Source organism: Hyla sarda, chromosome 11 (genome assembly GCF_029499605.1).
Source record: "Hyla sarda isolate aHylSar1 chromosome 11, aHylSar1.hap1, whole genome shotgun sequence".
Taxonomy (NCBI): Eukaryota; Metazoa; Chordata; class Amphibia; order Anura; family Hylidae; genus Hyla; species Hyla sarda.
This window is the reverse complement of record NC_079199.1, coordinates 94,360,935-94,382,681: the sequence shown is the minus strand read 5'-3', so window position 1 is coordinate 94,382,681 and position 21,747 is coordinate 94,360,935. Positions and strand designations below refer to the sequence as shown.

The window sequence follows — 21,747 nt, the reverse complement described above, 5'->3', positions numbered from 1 at the left end:
CACCACGTTTTTGCAATACAGTTCCCATATACGTTGTCAATTTGAAAACCGTACGGAACCGTATTGAAAACCGTATGATCAACGATGCATCCGGCTGTGTCTGTTTTGCATCCTGTACAGTTTTGTCAGTTTTTTTTTCCTGTACCCAAAACTGTAGCCTACCACGGTTTTCGGTCCTGGTGAAAAACCGTATTGAAAATGTAACATTGTATAATATAAATTTACATAGTGTAATGTAGTGTAATATAACATAACATTGTATAATATAAAGTAACATAGCACAATATAGTGTAATATACCGTAACATTGTATAATATAAAGTAACATAGAACAATATAGTGTAATATACCGTAACATTGTATAATATAAAGTAACATAGCACAATATAGTGTAATATAATGTAACATTGTATAATATAAAGTAACATAGTACAATATAGTGTAATATACCGTAACATTGTATAATATAAAGTAACATAGAACAATATAGTGTAATATAATGTAACATTGTATAATATAAAGTAACATAGCACAATATAGTGTAATATAATGTAACATTGTATAATATAAAGTAACAGTAAAATATAGTGTAATATAACATAACATTGTATAATATAAAGTAACATAGCACAATATAGTGTAATATACCGTAACATTGTATAATATAAAGTAACATAGCACAATATAGTGTAATATACCGTAACATTGTATAATATAAAGTAACATAGCACAATATAGTGTAATATACCGTAACATTGTATAATATAAAGTAACATAGCACAATATAGTGTAATATAATGTAACATTGTATAATATAAAGTAACAGTAAAATATAGTGTAATATACCGTAACATTGTATAATATAAAGTAACATAGTACAATACAGTGTAACACTGAAATATAATATAACAGTATACACCTATGGGGTTCAATAGGGACGGCCCTGCAGCATCAAGCACTTTGCTGGCCCATCAGATCGGCCTCACACTGCATCCTTGCTGTGTCTGATCCTACAGGACGATGCTCTGCATCAGCGCAGCACGCAAGAAAGCGGAGCAACATGTGTAATACACAGAGTACACAGAATAGCGTACGCTACAACGTATGGCGCTATATCTAGTAATATGTGTAGTATGTATACAGTGCACATATACATCCGCACAACTAAGCAACTTTGTGTGATGTACTAGGCATGCAGCAGCATACTATGTAGATACAACTGCACAACTATGCCAATGTATGGCGCTATATCCAGCAATATGTGTACAGTACAGGGCACGCAGCAGCATGCTGTATACTACAACATATGGCGCTATATCCAGTCACATGTACAGTACAGGGCACGCAGCAGCATGCTGTATACTACAACGTATGGCACTATATCCAGTCACATGTACAGTACAGGGCACGCAGCAGCATGCTGTATACTACAACGTATGGTGCTATATCCAGTCACATGTACAGCACAGGGCACGCAGCAGCATGCTGTATACTACAACGTATGGCACTATATCCAGTCACATGTACAGTACAGGGCACGCAGCAGCATGCTGTATACTACAACGTATGGCGCTATATCTAGTCACATGTACAGCACAGGGCACGCAGCAGCATGCTGTCTACTACAATGTATGGTGCTATATCCAGTCACACGTACAGTACAGGGCACACAGCAGCAAGCTGTATACTACAATGTATGGCGCTATATCCAGTCACATGTACAGGGCACGCAGCAGCATTCTGTATACTACAATGTATGGTGCTATATTCAGTCACATGTACAGTACAGGGCACGCAGCAGCATTCTGTATACTACAATGTATGGTGCTATATCCAGTCACACATACAGTACAGGGCACACAGCAGCATGCTGTATACTACAATGTATGGTGCTATATCCAGTCACATGTACAGTACAGGGCACACAGCAGCATTCTGTATACTACAATGTATGGTGCTATATCCAGTCACACATACAGTACAGGGCACGCAGCAGCATGCTGTATACTACAATGTATGGCGCTATAACCAGTCACATGTACAGTACAGGGCACGCAGCAGCATGCTGTATACTACAATGTATGGTTCTATATCCAGTCACACGTACAGTACAGGGCACACAGCAGCATGCTGTATACTACAATGTATGGCGCTATATCCAGTCACATGTACAGTACAAGGCACGCAGCAGCATGCTGTATACTACAATGTATGGCGCTATATCCAGTCACATGTACAGTACAGGGCACGCAGCAGCATGCTGTATACTACAATGTATGGCGCTATATCCAGTCACATGTACAGTACAGGGCACACAGCAGCATGCTGTATACTACAATGTATGACGCTATATCCAGTCACATGTACAGTACAGGGCACGCAGCAGCATGCTGTATACTACAATGTATGGTGCTATATCCAGTCACATGTACAGTACAGGGCACACAGCAGCATTCTGTATACTACAATGTATGGCGCTATATCCAGTCACACGTACTGTACAGGGCACGCAGCAGCATTCTGTATACTACAATGTATGGCACTATATCCAGTCACACGTACTGTACAGGGCACACAGCAGCTTCTGTATACTACAATGTATGGTGCTATATCCAGTCACATGTACAGTACAGGGCACGCAGCAGCATGCTGTATACTACAATGTATGGCGCTATATCCAGTCACACGTACAGTACAGGGCACACAGCAGCATGCTGTACACTACAGTGTATGGCGCTATATCCAGTCACATGTACAGCACAGGGCACGCAGCAGCATGCTGTATACCACAATGTATGGTGCTATATCCAGTCACACGTACAGTACAGGGCACGCAGCATGCTGTATACTACAATGTATGGCGCTATATCCAGTCACATGTACAGTACAGGGCACACAGCAGCATGCTGTATACTACAATGTATGACGCTATATCCAGTCACATGTACAGTACAAGGCACGCAGCAGCATGCTGTATACTACAATGTATGACGCTATATCCAGTCACATGTACAGTACAAGGCACGCAGCAGCATTCTGTATACTACAATGTATGGCGCTATATCCAGTCACACGTACTGTACAGGGCACGCAGCAGCATTCTGTATACTACAATGTATGGCGCTATATCCAGTCACACGTACTGTACAGGGCACGCAGCAGCATTCTGTATACTACAATGTATGGCACTATATCCAGTCACACGTACTGTACAGGGCACGCAGCAGCATGCTGTATACTACAATGTATGGCGCTATAACCAGTCACATGTACAGTACAGGGCACTTAGCAGCATTCTGTATACTACAATGTATGGTGCTATATCCAGTCACATGTACAGTACAGGGCACGCAGCAGCATGCTGTATACTACAATGTATGGTGCTATATCCAGTCACACGTACAGTACAGGGCACGCAGCAGCATGCTGTATACTACAATGTATGGTGCTATATCCAGTCACATGTACAGTACAGGGCACACAGCAGCATGCTGTATACTACAATGTATGGCGCTATATCCAGTCACACGTACAGTACAGGGCACACAGCAGCATGCTGTACACTACAGTGTATGGCGCTATATCCAGTCACACGTACAGTACAGGGCACGCAGCAGCATGCTGTATACTACAATGTATGGTGCTATATCCAGTCACATGTACAGTACAGGGCACACAGCAGCATGCTGTATACTACAATGTATGGCGCTATATCCAGTCACATGTACAGTACAAGGCATGCAGCAGCATTCTGTATACTACAATGTATGGTGCTATATCCAGTCACATGTACAGCACAGGGCACGCAGCAGCATGCTGTATACTACAATGTATGGTGCTATATCCAGTCACATGTACAGTACAGGGCACGCAGCAGCATGCTGTATACTACAATGTATGGTGCTATAACCAGTCACATGTACAGCACAGGGCACGCAGCAGCATGCTGTATACTACAATGTATGGTGCTATATCCAGTCACATGTACAGTACAGGGCACGCAGCAGCATGCTGTATACTACAATGTATGGTGCTATAACCAGTCACATGTACAGCACAGGGCACGCAGCAGCATGCTGTATACTACAATGTATGGCGCTATATCCAGTCACATGTACAGCACAGGGCACGCAGCAGCATGCTGTATACTACAATGTATGGTGCTATATCCAGTCACATGTACAGCACAGGGCACGCAGCAGCATGCTGTATACTACAATGTATGGCGCTATATCCAGTCACATGTACAGCACAGGGCACGCAGCAGCATGCTGTATACTACAATGTATGGCGCAAAACCCAGCAACATACTGGTCTCCAATGGCAACCGGAGAGTCCTGGCACAACCACACTGGTGCCATCACATACTGATACCAGCATCACAAGACGTGTGCCAGCACCCTCCTATAACAGAGCACAACTAGTTAATAGTGCAGCCTTATTTACTACTAATTGCGCCATTTGTAGGACAGGGTAATGAAGCGCTATTCCTCACTTGTCCTATTCCCTTCACGAGTAGAGTTAGTAGAAGTGGTGGTATTGTGGGGGAGTCATGTGACCGTCCCGACCATCGCTCCAGCTGACAGTCCCGGGCACCCGGTGCCCACATACACCCTGGCATCACAACACACTGTGACCAGACACAGACAGCTCTCCATCCACATCACACACAGCCGGGGCACCTACCGTCTGCTGACACTGCCCGACGAATCCCACAGCACAGAGGGAGACAGTCCGCCCGGCAGAGCCGCCACCCCGCGCCCGGCACCTCCGGGTGGTGAGCCCAGCGACACTAACACCGGGGAAAGGAGACGGAGGAGGAGGAGGGAGCGGGCGGGGAGAGGATGCAACGCGCATGCGCAGACTGCTGTGTGATCTACGGGGGCGATACGGATGGGCGGGGGGGACAAATCCAGCAGTCTGCGACACCCCTAAGAGAGGGCGCCCAGAAACTGACAGCGGAGCCGTGTACACCGTATATACCGCTCATACATCACAGTATACAGCTAGCGGGACAGCTGTGTATATAGGGTGTATATTATACAGCTATATACAGTGTTATACTGAGGTATATTATACAGCTATATACAGTGTTATACTGAGGTATATTATACAGCTATATACAGTGTTATACTGAGGTATATTATACAGCTATATACAGTGTTATACTGAGATATATTATACAGCTGTATATACAGTGTTATACTGAGGTATATTATACTACTATATACAGTGTTATACTGAGGTATATTATACAGCTATATACAGTGTTATACTGAGGTATATTATACAGCTATATACAGTGTTATACTGAGGTATATTATACAGCTATATACAGTTTTATACTGAGGTATATTATACAGCTATATACAGTGTTATACTGAGGTATAGTATACAGCTATATACAGTGTTATACTGAGGTATATTATACAGCTATATACAGAGTTATACTGAGGTATATTATACAGCTATATACAGTGTTATACTGAGGTATATTATACAGGTATATACAGTTATACTGAGGTATATTATACAGCTATATACAGAGTTATACTGAGGTATATTATACTACTATATACAGTGTTATACTGAGGTATATTATACAGCTATATACAGTGTTATACTGAGGTATATTATACAGCTATATACATTGTTATACTGAGGTATATTATACAGGTATATACAGAGTTATACTGAGGTATATTATACTGAGATATATTATACTACTATATACAGTGTTATACTGAGGTATATTATACAGCTATATACAGTGTTATACTGAGGTATATTATACAGCTATATACAGTGTTATACTGAGGTATATTATACAGCTATATACAGTGTTATACTGAGGTATATTATACAGCTATATACATTGTTATACTGAGGTATATTATACAGCTATATACAGTGTTATACTGAGGTATATTATACAGCTATATACATTGTTATACTGAGGTATATTATACAGCTATATACAGTGTTATACTGAGGTATATTATACAGCTATATACATTGTTATACTGAGGTATATTATACAGCTATATACAGAGTTATACTGAGGTATATTATACAGCTATATACAGAGTTATACTGAGGTATATTATACAGCTATATACAGTGTTATACTGAGGTATATTATACTATATACAGTGTTATACTGAGGTATATTATACAGCTATATACAGAGTTATACTGAGGTATATTATACTGAGATATATTATACTACTATATACAGTGTTATACTGAGGTATATTATACAGCTATATACAGTGTTATACTGAGGTATATTATACAGCTATATACAGTGTTATACTGAGGTATATTATACAGCTATATACATTGTTATACTGAGGTATATTATACAGCTATATACAGTGTTATACTGAGGTATATTATACAGCTATATACATTGTTATACTGAGGTATATTATACAGCTATATACAGTGTTATACTGAGGTATATTATACAGCTATATACATTGTTATACTGAGGTATATTATACAGCTATATACAGTGTTATACTGAGGTATATTATACAGCTATATACATTGTTATACTGAGGTATATTATACAGCTATATACAGTGTTATACTGAGGTATAATATACAGCTATATACAGTGTTATACTGAGGTATATTATACAGCTATATACAGTGTTATACTGAGGTATATTATACAGCTATATACAGTGTTATACTGAGGTATATTATACAGCTATATACAGTGTTATACTGAGGTATATTATACTACTATATACAGTGTTATACTGAGGTATAATATACAGCTATATACAGTGTTATACTGAGGTATATTATACAGCTATATACAGAGTTATACTGAGGTATATTATACAGCTATATACAGAGTTATACTGAGGTATATTATACAGCTATATACAGTGTTATACTGAGGTATATTATACTATATACAGTGTTATACTGAGGTATATTATACAGCTATATACAGTCATGGCCGTAAATGTTGGCACCCCTGAAATTCTTCAAGAAAATGAAGTATTTCTCACAGGAAAGGATTGCACTAACACATGTTTTGCTATACACATGTTTATTCCCTTTGTGTGTATTGGAACTAAACCAAAAAAGGAGGAAAAAAAGCAAATTGGACATAATGTCACCAAACTCCAAAAATGGTCTGGACAAAATTATTGGCACCCTTTCAAAATTGTGGATAAATAAGATTGTTTCAAGCATGTGATGCTCCTTTATACTCACCTGGGGCAAGTAATAGGTGTGGGCAATATAAAATCACATCTGAAAGCAGATAAAAAGGAGAGAAGTTCACTTAATCTTTGTATTGTGTGTCTGTGTGTGCCACACTAAGCATGGACAACAGAAAGAGGAGAAGAGAACTGTCTGAGGACTTGAGAACCAAAATTGTGGAAAAATATCAACAATCTCAAGGTTACAAGTCCATCTCCAGAGATCTAGATTTGCCTTTATCCACAGTGCGCAACATTATCAAGAAGTTTGCAACCCCTGGCACTGTAGCTAATCTCTGGGCGTGGACAGAAGAGAAAAAATGATGAAAGGTGTCAACACAGGATAGTCCGGATTGTGGATAAGCAGCCCCAAACAAGTTCCAAAGATATTCAAGCTGTCCTGCCGGCTCAGGGAGCATCAGTGTCAGCGTGAACTATCCGTCGACATTTAAATGAAACGCTATGGAGGAGACCCAGGAGGACCCCACTATGGAGGAGACCCAAGAGGACCCCACTATGGAGGAGACCCAGGAGGACCCCACTATGGAGGAGACCCAGCAGGACCCCACTATGGAGGAGATCCAGGAGGACCCCACTATGGAGGAGACCCAGGAGGACCCCACTATGGAGGAGACCCAGGAGGACCCCACTATGGAGGAGACCCAGGAGGACCCCACTATGGAGGAGACTCAGGAGGACCCCACTGCTGACACAGACATAAAAAAACAAGACTACATTTTGCCAAAATGAACTTGAGTAACCAGAATCCTTCTGGGAAACGTCTTGTGGACAGATGAGACCAAGATAGAGCTTTTTGGTAAAGCACATCATTCTACTGTTTACCAAAAACAGAATGAGGCCTACAAAGAAAAGATCACAGTACCTACAGTGAAATATGGTGGAGGTCAGTGATGTTTTGGGATAGATTTTCTGCCTCTGGCACTGGGGGGCCTTGAATGTGTACAAGGCATCATGAAGTCTGAGGATTACCAATGGATTTTGGGTCGCACTGTACAGCCCAGTGTCAGAAAGCTGGGTTTGCGTCTGAGATCTTGGGTCTTCCAGCAGGACAGTGACCCCAAACATACTTCAACAAGCCCCCAGAAATGGACGGCAACAAAGTGCTGGAGAGTTCTGAAGTGGCAGCAATGAGTCCAGATCTAAATCCCATTGATCACCTGAGGAGAGATCTTAAAATAAAGGGAATAAACATGTGTATAGCAAAACATGTGTTACTGCTTCTCTGTGAGAAATACTTCATTTCCTTGAAAAATTTCAGGTTCCAACATTTACGGCCATGACTGTACAGTGTTATACTGAGATATATGATACTGCTATATACAGTGTTATACTGAGATATATGATACTGCTATATACAGTGTTATACTGAGGTATATTATACAGCTATATACAGTGTTATACTGAGGTATAATATACTGCTATATACAGTGTTATACTGAGATATATGATACTGCTATATACAGTGTTGTACTGAGATATATGATACTGCTATATACAGTGTTATACTGAGATATATTATACTATATACAGTGTTATACTGAGGTATATTATACAGCTATATACAGTGTTATACTGAGGTATATTATACAGCTATATACAGTGTTATACTGAGGTATAATATACTGCTATATACAGTGTTATACTGAGATATATGATACTGCTATATACAGTGTTATACTGAGATATATTATACTACTATATACAGTGTTATACTGAGGTATATTATACAGCTATATAAGTGGGGCAAAAAAGTATTTAGTCAGCCACCAATTCTGATATTCAAGTGCAAGTTCTCCCACTTAAAAGGATGAGAGGCCTGTAATCAGTTCAGATCAGTGATTTGTGGCGATTCCAGGCTGATCGGATCTCTGTTAACTGATAAATTAAGAAAATAGGGATGATCCGAGCTGTCAGAGACCGTTCTGACCATCCTGAAGGATAGGAGCGAGGTGGCAGGGGTGCCACCTCCTCCTATCCCCTGCGATTGGCTGGTCAGGACTAACCGGTGAATCGCAGGGCTGGTGTGGGGGGTGACAGTTCATTTACCCTGCTCTGCCCTCCTCTGGAAGTACGGGCAGAGCAGGGGAAGATGGCGATGACGGCTGCTGGGGCCAGCATGGCAGGGGGACCGTCGGCAGTTACCTGATCACCGTCGTCAGGCAGCGGGGACCGGCACAGGCAGCGGGGACCGGCGCAGGCAAGTCGATGCAGTGGCGGCGGTGGTGTCAGATGCAGCAGTGAAGATCGTCCTAAAGTGATCTTCACTGCTGATTCTAGGTGTTTCAAATCTACAACTCCAAGCATGTCCAGACAGCCTTTGGCTGTCTGGGCATGCGGGGAGTTGTAGTTAAGCAAAATCTGGAGGGCCACAGTTTGGAGACCACTGTGCAGTGGTTTCCAAACTGTGCCCGTCTAGATGTTGCAAAACTACAACTCTCAGCATGCCCAGACAGTCCAGGCATGCTGAGAGTTGTAGTTCTGTAACATGTGGCCCTTCAGATGTTGCAGAACTACAACTCCCAGTATGCCTGGACAGTCTCGGCATGCTGGAAGCAGTAGTTTTGCAACATCTGGAGGGCTACACTTTGGAGACTACTATACAGTGGTGTCCAAACTGTAGCCCTCCAGATGTTGCAAAACTACAATTCAAAGCATGCCGAGACTGCCCAGGCATGCTGGGAGTTGTAGTTCGGTAACATTTGGCCCTTCAGATGTTGCCGAACTACAACTCCCAGCATGTCTGGGCATGCTTGGAGTTGAAGTTTTGCAACATCTGGAGGGCTTCAGTTTGGACAGCACTATAAAGTGGTCTCCAAACTGTTCTCCTCCAGTTGTTGCATAACCACAACTTCCAACATGCCCTTTGGCTGTCCATGCGTGCTGGGAGTTGTAGTTTTGCAACAACTGGAGGCACACTGGTTGGGAAACATTGTCTGTTACCTAACTCAGTGTTTTGCATCCAGTGTGCCTCCAGCTGCTGCAAAATACAACTCCGAGCATACAGACCATACATGCTGGGAGTTGTAGTTTTGCAACAGCTGGAGGCATGCTGGTTGCGAAACACTGAGTTAAGTAACAAACTTTCAGTGTTTTGCAATCAGTGTGCCTCCAGCTGTTGCATAACTACAACCCCCAGTAGGCACGGACAGCCAAAGGGCATGCTGGGAGTTGTAGTTTTGGGACAGCTGGAGGTTTGCCGCCCCCTCCATGTGAATGTACACGGTACATTCACACGGGCAGGGGTTACAGTGAATTTCTCGCTGAAAGTTTCAGCAAATTTTCCTCTGCAGCTCAAACTCCCAGCTGGAAAATTGCTGTAAACCCTCTCCTGTGTGAATGTACCTTAAAAACACTACACTACACTACACTGTAACACAAAATAAAAAGTAAAACACTACATATACCCCTACACAGTTATCTCAGCCACGCCTCCCCCCCCCCAATAAAAAGTAAAAACATATGGTACAGCACTGTTTCCAAAACGGAGCCTCCAGCTGTTGCAAAACAACATCTCCCAGTATTGCTGGACAGCCACTGACTGTCCAGGCATTGACTGTCCCTGTTTGGGGAACACTGCCGTAGGGTAATTTTCGTATCAGAGGCAAGTCTAATTCTTGCATCTGGGTCCGTCCCTATCCAAATCCCAAATTTAGGCCTCAAATGTATATGGTGCTCTCTCACTTTGGAGCTCTGTCATATTTCAAGGCAACAGTTTAGGGCCACAAATGGGGTATTTCCGTACTCAGGAGAAATTTCCGTACAAATTTTGGGGGTCCTTTTCTCCTTTCACTCCTTATGAAAAGGTGAAGTTGGGGTCTACTCCAGCACGCTAATGTAAAAAAAAAAAAATTTTTACACTATCATGCTGGTGTTGCCCCATACTTTTCATTTTCACAAGAAGTAAAAGGGAAAAAAGACCCAAAAAATTTGTAACGCAATTTCTCCTGAGTACAGACATACCGGATGTAAAATGCTCTGCGAGCGCACAACAAGGCTCAGGAGTGAGAGTGCCATGTACATTTGAGGTGATTAGCACAGGTGTGGCTGATTGTTACAGTGGTTCTGACATAAACACAAATTTTTGGAAACGACACCCCTCACGGAATGTAACAAGGGGTACAGTGAGCCTTAACACCCCACAGGTGTTTGATGAATTTTCGTTAAAGTTGAACGTGAAAATGAAATTTTTTAATTTTTCACAAAAATGCTGGTGTTATCCCAAATTTTTCATTTTCACAAGGGGTAATAGGAAAAAAAGCCCCCCAAAATTTGTAACACAATTTCTTCTGAGTAAGGAAATACCCCTTGTGTGGATGTAAAGTGCTCTGCAGGCGCACTACAATGCTCAGAAGAGAAGGAGTGCCATTTGGCTTTTGGAGAGAGAATGTGTCTGGAATTGGAGGCCATGTGTGTTTACAAAGCCCCCATGGTGCCAGAACAGTGGACCCCCTCCCCCACATGGGACCCCATTTTGGAAACTACACCACTCACAGAATGTAATAAGGGGTATAGTGAGCATTTACACCCCACAGGTGTCTGACAGATTTTTGTAACAGTGGTCCGTAAAAATGAAAAATAAAATTTTTCATTTGCACAGCCCACTGTTCCAGAGATGTGTCAAATGCCAGTGGGGTGTTAATGCTCACTGCACCCCTTATTACATTCTGTGAGGGGTGTAGTTTCCGAAATAGGGTCACATGTGGGGGGGGTCCACTGTGCTGGCACCACGGGGGGGCTTCGTAAACGCACATGGCCCCCGACTTGAATTCCAGCCAAATTCTCTCTCCAAAAGCCCAAAGGCGCTCCTTCTCTTCTGAGCATTGTAGTTCACCTGCAGAGCACTTTACATTGACATATGGGGTATTTCCAAACTCAGAAAAAATGGGGTTAAAAATTTTGGGAGGATTTCTTTCCTGTTACCCATTGTGAAAATGTTTAATTTGGTGTGAAACCAGCATTTTAGTGAAAAAAAAAAGTCGATAAACACCTGTGGGGTGTTAAGGCTCACTGTACCCCTTGTTGCTTTCCTTGAGGGGTGTAGTTTCCAAAATATTTTTTTTTTGCTGTTCTGGCACCATAGGGGCTTCCTAAATGTGACATGCCCCCCAAAAACCATTTCAGAAAAACTCACTCTCCAAAATCCCATTGTTGCTCCTTCCCTTCTGAGTCCTCTAGTGCACCCACAGAGCACTTTACGTAACATAAGAGGTGTTTCCTTACTCGAGAGAAATTGGGTTACAAATTTTAGGGAGTTTTCTCTCCTTTTACTCCTTGTAAAAATAAAAAAACTGGGTCTACAAGAACACGCGAGTGTAAAAAATGAAGATTTTGAATTTTCTCCTTCACTTTGCTGCTATTCCTGTGAAACACCTAAATGGTTAACACACTTTCTGAATGTCATTTTGAATACATTGAGGGGTGCAGTTTTTATAATGGGGTAATTTATGGGGTATTTCTAATAAGAAGGCCCTTCAAATCCACTTCAAAACTGAACTGGTCCCTGAAAAATTCAGATTTTGAAAGTTTTGGGAAAAATTGCTGCTGAACTTTGAAGCCCTCTGATGTCTTCCAAAAGAAACAACATGTCAACTTAATGATGCAAACACAAAGTAGACATATTGTATATGTGAATCAATATATAATTTATTTGGGATGTCTATTTTCCTTAGAAACAGAGAGTTTGAAAGTTAAAAAAATGCTAAATCTTCAAATTTTTCATCACATTTTTGACTTTTTCACCAAGAAATGATGCAAGTATCAACGAAAATTTACCACTAACATAAAGTAGAATATGTCATGAAAAAACTATCTCGGAATTAGAATGAAAAGTAAAAGCATCCCAGAGTTATTAATGCTTAACCCCTTAAGGACTCAGCCCATTTTGGCCTTAAGGACTCAGACAATTTAATTTTTACGTTTTCATTTTTTCCTCCTCGCCTTCTAAAAATCATAACTCTTTTATATTTTCATCCACAGACTAGTGTGAGGGCTTGTTTTTTGCGCGACCAGTTGTCCTTTGTAATGACATCACTCATTATATCATAAATTGTATGGCGCAACCAAAAAACACTATTTTTGTGGGGAAATTAAAACGAAAAACGCAATTTTGCTAATTTTGGAAGGTTTTGTTTTCACGCCGTACAATTTCTGGTAAAAATGACATGTGTTCTTTATTCTGAGGGTCAATACGATTAAAATGATACCCATTATTATATACTTTTATATTATTGTTGCGCTTAAAAAAAATCACAAACTTTTTAACCAAATTAGTACGTTTATAATCCCTTTATTTTGATGACCTATAACTTTTTTATTTTTCCGTATAAGCGGCAGTATGGGGGCTCATTTTTTGCGCCATGATCTGTACTTTTTTTTGATACCACATTTGTATATAAAAAACTTTTAATACATTTTTTATAATTTTTTTTTTAATAAAATGTATTAAAAAAGTAGGAATTTTGGACTTTTTTAATTTTTTTTCGTTCACGCCGTTCACCGTACGGGATCATTAACATTTTATTTTAATAGTTCGGACATTTACGCACGCGGCGATACCAAATATGTCTATAAAAAATGTTTTTTACGCTTTTTGGGGGTAAAATAGGAAAAAACGGACGTTTTACTTTTTATTGGGGGAGGGGATTTTTCACTTTTTTTTTACTTTTACTTTTACATTTTTTTACATTTTTTTTTACACTTGAATAGTCCCCATAGGGGACTATTCATAGCAATACCATGATTGCTAATACTGATCTGTTCTATGTATAGGACATAGAACAGATCAGTATTATCGGTCATCTTCTGCTCTGGTCTGCTCGATCACAGACCAGAGCAGGAGACGCCGGGAGCCGCACGGAGGAAGGTGAGGGGACCTCCGTGCGGCGTTATGAATGATCGGATCCCCGCAGCAGCGCTGCGGGCGATCCGATCGTTCATTTTAATCGCGAACTCCCGCAGATGCCGGGATCTGTATTGATCCCGGCACCTGAGGGGTTAATGGCGGACGCCCGCGAGATCGCGGGCGTCGGCCATTGCCGGCGGGTCCCTGGCTGCGATCAGCAGCCGGGATCAGCCGCGCATGACACGGGCATCGCTCCGATGCCCGCGGTTATGCTTAGGACGTAAATGTACGTCCTGGTGCGTTAAGTACCACCTCACCAGGACGTACATTTACGTCCTGCGTCCTTAAGGGGTTAAAGTGACAGTGGTCAGATGTGCAAAAAATGCTCGGGTCCTTAAGGTGAAAATGGTCTGGGTCCTTAAGGGGTTAAAGGGGTACTCCACCCTAGACATCTTATCACCTATCCAAGGGATAGGGGATAAGATGTCTGATCAAGGGGGTCCCGTCGCTGGGGACGCCATGCCCCCTCCCATAGACTTACATTGAGAGGGCAGAGCGTGACGTCACAAGGGGGCGGGGCCATGATGTCACGATACTCCGGCCCCTGTATCATGAGTCATTACGCCCGGAGCAAACTTAGCGTACTGCAGGAGAGATTGCCGGGGTCCCCATCAGCGGGGGCCCCTGTGATCAGACATCTTATCCCCTATCCTTTGGATAGATGCACCTGTTTGAACTTGTTATCAGTATAAAAGACACCTGTCCACAACCTCAAACAGTCACAATCCAAACTCCACTATGGCCAAGACCAAAGAGCTGTCGAAGGACACCAGAAACAAAATTGTTGACCTGCACCAGGCTGGGAAGATTGAATCTGCAATAGGTATGCAGATTGGTGTGAAGAAATCAACTGTGGGAGCAATTAAAATGGAAAATTAAAATTAGAAAATGGAAGACATACAAGACCACTGATAATCTCCCTCGATCTGGGGCTAAACACAAGATTTCACCCCGTGGTGTCAAAATGATCACAAGAACGGTGAGAAAAAATTTGGATGATCCAGAAGAGTATTGGGAGAATGTATATGGTCAGATAAAACCAGAGTAGAACTTTTTGGTAAAAACTCAACTCATAATGTTTGGAGGAGAAAGAATACTGAGTTGCATCCAAAGAAGACCATACCTACTGTGAAGCATGGGGGTGGAAACATCATGCTTTGGGGCTGTTTTTCTGCTAACGGACTAGGAAGACTGATCCGTATAAAGGAAAGAATGAATTAGGTCATGTATCCTGAGATTTTGAGTGAAAACCTCCTTCCATCAGCAAAGGCATTGAAGATGAAACGTGGCTGGGTCTTTCAGCATGACAATGATCCCAAACTCACCGCCCGGGCAACGACATCACTGCTCTAGAGGAGATCTGCATGGAGGAATGGGCCAAAATACCAGCAACAGTGTGTAAAAACCTTGTGAAGACTTACAGAAAACATTTGATCTCTGTCATTGCCAACAACAAAGTATTGAGATGAACTTTTGTTATTGACCAAATACTTATTTTCCACCATAATTAGCATCTTTAAAGATCAGACAATGTGATTTAATGGATTTTTTTTTTCATTCTGAGGTATACCTATGATGAAAATTACAGGTCTCTCATCTTTTTAAGTGGGAGAACTTGCACAATTGGTGGCTGATACCCCACCGTATATTATACAGCTGTATGTACAGTGTTATTCTGAGATATATTATACCGCTGTATATACAGTGTTATACTAATAAATAAAAGTAAGCAGCATATATGTTGTATTTTGTGCCTGAGTGTGAATGCTGTGTACATTGATCCCCCGACCTACGATGGCCCCAACATACAATCATTTCAACATACGATGCTTTTATATGTCGGGGCCATCACATAAATGGCTATCTGGCAGCGCAGACTGCTTCAGCTGCCACCGGATAGCCGTTTAATGTGCTCCGGTGAATGTCACTCACCTGTCCCTGACGTTCCGGACCATCCTCTTCGGGCTCTGCTACATGGCTGTCGCTCTCCTTCGTCGTCATCACGTCGCCATGCACACCGTCCCGTCACCCAATAGGAGCGGAGTGCGCAGCGACATGATGACGGCGATGGAGAGCGACGATCCAGGGCAATGATGACGGTCCGAAGCAGCGGGGACACCCCAGTGACGTGATGACGGTGATGGGGAGCGACGATCCAGGGCAGCGCTGACGGTCCGGAGCGGCGGGGACACCCCAAGGATGTGATGATGATGATGATGGGGAGCGACAATTCAAGGCAGCAGTGACGGTCCGAAACGGTGGGGACACCCCGAGGATGTGATGATGATGATGATGGGGAGCGACAATTCAAGGCAGCAGTGACGGTCCGGAGTGGCGGGGACACCCCGAGGATGTGATGACTATGATGGGGAGCGACAATTCAGGGCAGCAGTGACGGTCCGGAGCGGCGGGGACACGTGAGTATAACTTTCTATATTATTATTGCACGGATCCCTCAACATACGATTGGTTCAAGTAACGATGGTTCATTTGGAACGAATTACCATCGTATGTTGCGGGATCACTGTATATGTTTATATATATATATATATATATATATATATATATATATATATATGTTTTTTGCTGAAAATAAAATAGAAGCCTTGTTTTAACCCTTTGAGGACACAGTTTTTCATTTTCGCATTTTAGTTTTTTCCTCCTCGCGGGTCCTTTTTTATTTTTCTATCTACAGACTGCCCTTAAGGGGTTAAACCATACTTTTGTGTCCTTGTCTCTGCTGTTTTATGCTACTTGGCTCTATGGAGCTAGTCTCCCAGAAAGTTATATAGCATGCTATCCTCTTCACATACGTCTTGTAAATCCTTTGGGGTCAAGTTTCAGTCATTTCTTGTATACAACCTGCAGATGCTCGATATGACATTTATTAGGTGCAGCGTATGACAGGAAACTGTATATAGGTGTAAAGTGACTATATGGAAAAATAATAGTGTAAAGAAAAAAGTGTCAGTGCTGATCTCTAACAATCTATCTGGGCCCCTTTATAACACAAAGGATGAGGGTCCCGTGCGCAGTGTGTAATTGATGTGATACATGTTGTTATGACAATAGGGGAGATTTATCAAGACCTGTGTAGAGGAAGAGAGGAGCAGTTGCCCATAGGAATTAATCAGATCGCTTCTTATATGTTTAAAAATAAAATAAGCAATCTGATTGGCTGCTTTGGGCAACTTCTCCTCTCTTCCTCTACATCGATTTTGACAAATCTCACCCAGAGAGTTAGGCCGGGTCCACACTACGGAATTTCTGCCTGCAATTCCGCTTTGAAATTGCAGGCAGAAATTCTGCTTACTAAAATGTATTGTATAGTGAATGGGTTTCCGTAAAAAAATTCGGAATTTGTGAAGCGGAATTTGCGAACGGAAAATCTGCTTGAAAATTTCCGCCTAAAGAATGGTGTTGCTCATTTTTCAGGCAGAAACAGTTGGAGACTGCAGTGTCTGCACGGTCCTAGCACCGACTGATTCAGCTGATTCAGTGCTGGCCGCCCTCGGAATCTGAGGGCGGAAATATTCTGCCCAGAGATTCCGTAGTGTGAACCTAGCCTTAGGGTCTATTCACACGGCAGAATTTCTGCTTGCGGAATTCCGCCTTAAACTAAAGCCCATAAACTTCTATGGGATTCCGCACTCCCATTCACACTACTGAATTTCCACTTGCGGAATTCAACTAGCGGAATTCCGCAAGCTGAAATTCAGAAGTGTGAATGGGAGTGCGGAATTTCATAGAAGTCTCTGGACAGTTCCTGACATGGACAGAGGTGTCAGCAGAGAGCACTGTGGTCAGACAGAAAAGAAATTCAAAAAGAAAATAACTTCCTGTGGAGCATACAGCAGCTGGAAGAATTAAGATTTTTATATATATAAGTAATTTACAAATCTATTTAACTTTCTGGCACCAGTTGATTTTGGGGAAAAAAAAAATTCCACCGGTGTACCCCTTTAAGGATATTCTTTCTAGATTTTCGCTAACTCTGCTTTCACCCCCTCAGTTTCAGTAGGGACGCTTTCGTAGGACTTTCGTAGGTGATCCACACATTTGCGAAGACTGGTCTGAGTTTTGAACTTGTTTAGAGCACAAATGTCATGGAGAAAAGGGCTGACGTGCGCCAAATAAAGTCACACAGACTTTGATGAATGACTTTGATGAACGATCACAAAACTGCTCTATCTTAGTCTGTGACAATTGTATCAAATGTTGCACAGACTTCAATACAATTGTCGCATAGATAGGGTTGACCTTTCCTATAAAAACTTATAAATCTGTCCCAGTGCGACTTTTTTGCGACATTTCACAAAAAGTCGCACATAATAAATTAGTGTAGTGACCACTGCTTTTTTATTGCTTCACAGAAAAGGGATATTTAACTTTTTTGTCTAGCGGCTGCCCATCAAGTGATCCCCTCCCAGGGCAGGAGATGGCTCTCTTATGCCGCATGGAGGTTTTGGGTCTGCGACTGCTATTTAGGGATCACCCTGACTTTAAGACCCTCTTTGGCTAAGGACTACACTTCACTGTTGTCGATCCTCTTCCCTGTTTGACTTATCTTTCTCCCAGTCCCCCCCCTCCTTACCCCCTTTTTCCCCCTGCCCTCTCTCTCTCTCTCTCTCTCTCTCTCTCTCTCTCTCTCTCTGTCTTTTCTCTTCCTTCTCTTTTTCTGGCATCATGTTCTGCTTTTACCTTTTACTCACTGCACCTCTTTATGCTTCTGGGTTAGTTCCTCTCCACTTTTGGGGTGCTTTGGTTTGGTAGTAGTACATTTGTTTTGCTTTTTCAAGTGGTCTCTTACACTCCTCCTGCCCTTTTCCGCTATGCTCATTGTCCTCACCAGGCCGCTAGAGGGATCCTTTGTTTAATGTGCTGATGCTTCCTTTTGTTCTGCAAATACTTTGTCTGTTTGCTCTCCATTTGGGTCCTGCGTGACCCGGCCTATTTGTATTTTTGATTGTTTGTTTTACTATTCGAAAATTTGTTACTAAACATTGATTGAGCATATTTCCTATTCCTTATGAATACACTTGTTGCTTTGCCTTAAAAACTACAGTGGTACATTTAAAAAAAAAATAGCCTTAGGGTACTTCACACTACGGAATTCCAGAGCTGGGAAATTCTGCTTGGAAATTCCGATGCAGCAGCCTCCCATTGCCCTCAGTGGGACTCTGCTGCACCAGGCTTACTGCAGAATTTCACCTGCACAATTTTCCAATTGAATTTCCGGACACCACCAAAATAATGAAAATGCTCATTCTTTCAGCAGACATCAACGCAGACTGCATTGCTGTGAATGATAATATGCTGGTCTGTGTAGTCCTAGCACTGATGGATTGTAGTGGCGGCCGCTGCACCCAAAATATCCACCCGGATTATCTCCAGGCAGATACTCTGTGATATGAACATTTTATGGTTTTATGTACATAATTTTTCTTGTAAAACATTGAATTTTTAGTGGCATTTTTTGTTGTTGCTGTTTTTCTTGTTATATTGTCTTTTCTTGGGGGCAAAAACACTGTGGCTAGGAATTGCATTAACGTCTTGGGACATGCCATGGAAAAATGTACTGTGTGGCACACTTCATCCCCCCCTATGCATGTACGTTGCCCCCTGTAGATAGCATCTGTCCGTAGGAAGTTTGCCCCCTGTGTAGTTAGTAACCTCTCCCCATGCAAGTAGTTTACACCCTGTTGGTAACGACTCCCTGTAAGTAGAATCCCCCTGTAGTTGGACTCCCTGCAGGTAGTTTGCTTTCTGTAGGTAGTTTGCCTTCCCCAGTAGGTACAAACCCCCTGCAGGTAATTTGCCTCTCCCCCTCTGTAAGTATGGGTGGGACTAGCACTCCTCTGTGCTCACTCCTGTCCTATCAGACTGCAGCATGAAAAGACTGAGGGGAGGAGCAGCCTGCGGTGATTGGATGAAGCGACCCAGCAGTCAGGGAGAAAGATGAGTCATGCAGAGTGAGGTCACGCCCCCTCCAATGCACAGAATGACAAAGCAAGTGAGCAAGAATTTGAGACGTAATAGAGGTGCTAGACACATTACAATAATATATACATGATCAGGATTAAATACTGAGTACCATATAACATTTTATTGTGGCATGTTTTATTTCTGGCATTAGTATAGGAATATTTTCTTTAGCGCTTTAATCCCTGCAATTTTTCTTATTTCAAGTCATGTGATTTTATCATGTGACTCAAAAGGATTTCTATACCAAAAAAATTGGGGGAGGGGGGAAGCCAGAAAAAATACAAATATCTATACACACATTGTACTTTATTTTATTTTTTTATAGAAGTCTATGGGAGGACAAATGCCAACATTTCTTAAAAAAACACACACAGCATGCTGTGATTTTGACAAAGTTCCCCTGAGTCTAAAAATGCCTCTAAAGGTTAAAAAAAACAGCCAAAAAAATCCTCACTGGCTTTCAGCTTAATATGGCCATGGTGGAATCTCGTGAAAGAATTCCACTCAGAAATTCCATTGCAGCAGATTTTTCTACACCTAGCACACAGCAGAATTTTACCAATGTGTGGTAGTGGGGGGTGATGAGGGCAGACGTTGGTACCCTAGGGGCAGTTGGCATTAACCCCTTTCTATTCGTGACACCAGGACGTGGTTTAGCCTAAAACCACCCCACGGTATACCGCTGGATCCTGGGCTAGGCACGGGGGCAATAAAGACCCCGACGCCAAGTTATGGACAACGGTAGCTTTACTGAGGGTAGACAGTTGGTAAAGTCTATACAGTTCAGCCAGAGCCCAAGGAGGTGACCAGTGACGCAGAGACCTTAAGGGCTTGCTGGGACTTGCAGTAGGACTGGACAATTGAATGCAGACCACGCTGACTTGACAGATGACAGGGACAGACTTGACTTGACTAATAAAGCTGTGACTTTATGTTACTTGACTTGATGGCGGCTGCAGGACTGGACTTTGAGGTCTCCAACACTCTGGACAAACACACTAGACACAACTGCACTGGACCTCAGCAGGAAGCAAGAGCTAAAAGAGAAGAGAGAGAAGCTCCACCCAGGGCTTATATGGGGAAACTAGCAGGGCGCCCATAGGTCACTCTTGGGATCACCTGGTCACTGGTACCTCCTGGGTAACAATCACATGACATAACTCTTAAAGATACAAGACATTTAATAATACAATACACTGCAGAACATATGTACAGGGGGGAAACAGGGGCAAGGGGCCCTGGAGACACTGAAGGAGGCTGCCTGACAGGACAGCAAGGGTACAGGGCAACATCTCCCGTACTGGGCTACCACAAACTCCCCCTCTTAAATACAGTCCTCGACAGTCCTGTAGGGCGGAGGACTGAAGTGGCCACTGGGGCCTAGTGACAGTTCCTGGGCATTATGCAAAATGTCCTTCTCAGATCTGGTTATAGAACAAGGTAGAAACGAGTCCATGTAGCACTGTAAATTTCCATACATGCTCTTTGGTTTGGTAAACATGTGGGATTAACGAGCTTTGTAACTGCTCTAGGTACACATTTTAGACCATAATACACACAAGTTTGCAGATTGGGCTGTTCATATACTGACAATAAAATATTCATATAGAAAGAAATT

The 21,747-nt window shown here is 42.3% G+C and overlaps 1 protein-coding gene and 1 long non-coding RNA gene across 4 annotated transcripts in view; one reads left to right on the top strand and one right to left on the bottom strand.

The window, feature by feature from the left end:
* The window catches only part of FUT8 (fucosyltransferase 8), a 201,212-nt gene extending 196,368 nt beyond the window's left edge, over window positions 1–4,844 (bottom strand). For 2 of the 3 annotated variants that reach the window (XM_056545654.1, XM_056545653.1), the window contains exon 1: window positions 4,686–4,844. The gene's annotated coding sequence lies outside the window, so the exon portion shown is untranslated. The remainder of the gene's footprint in view (window positions 1–4,685) is intronic. The other variant, XM_056545656.1, reaches the window with a different exon arrangement.
* An 86-nt stretch (window positions 4,845–4,930) lies between these two features.
* The window catches only part of LOC130295489 (uncharacterized), a 70,104-nt gene continuing 53,287 nt past the window's right edge, over window positions 4,931–21,747 (top strand). The window contains exon 1 of the long non-coding RNA XR_008848854.1: window positions 4,931–5,067. This is a non-coding gene — a long non-coding RNA (uncharacterized LOC130295489). The remainder of the gene's footprint in view (window positions 5,068–21,747) is intronic.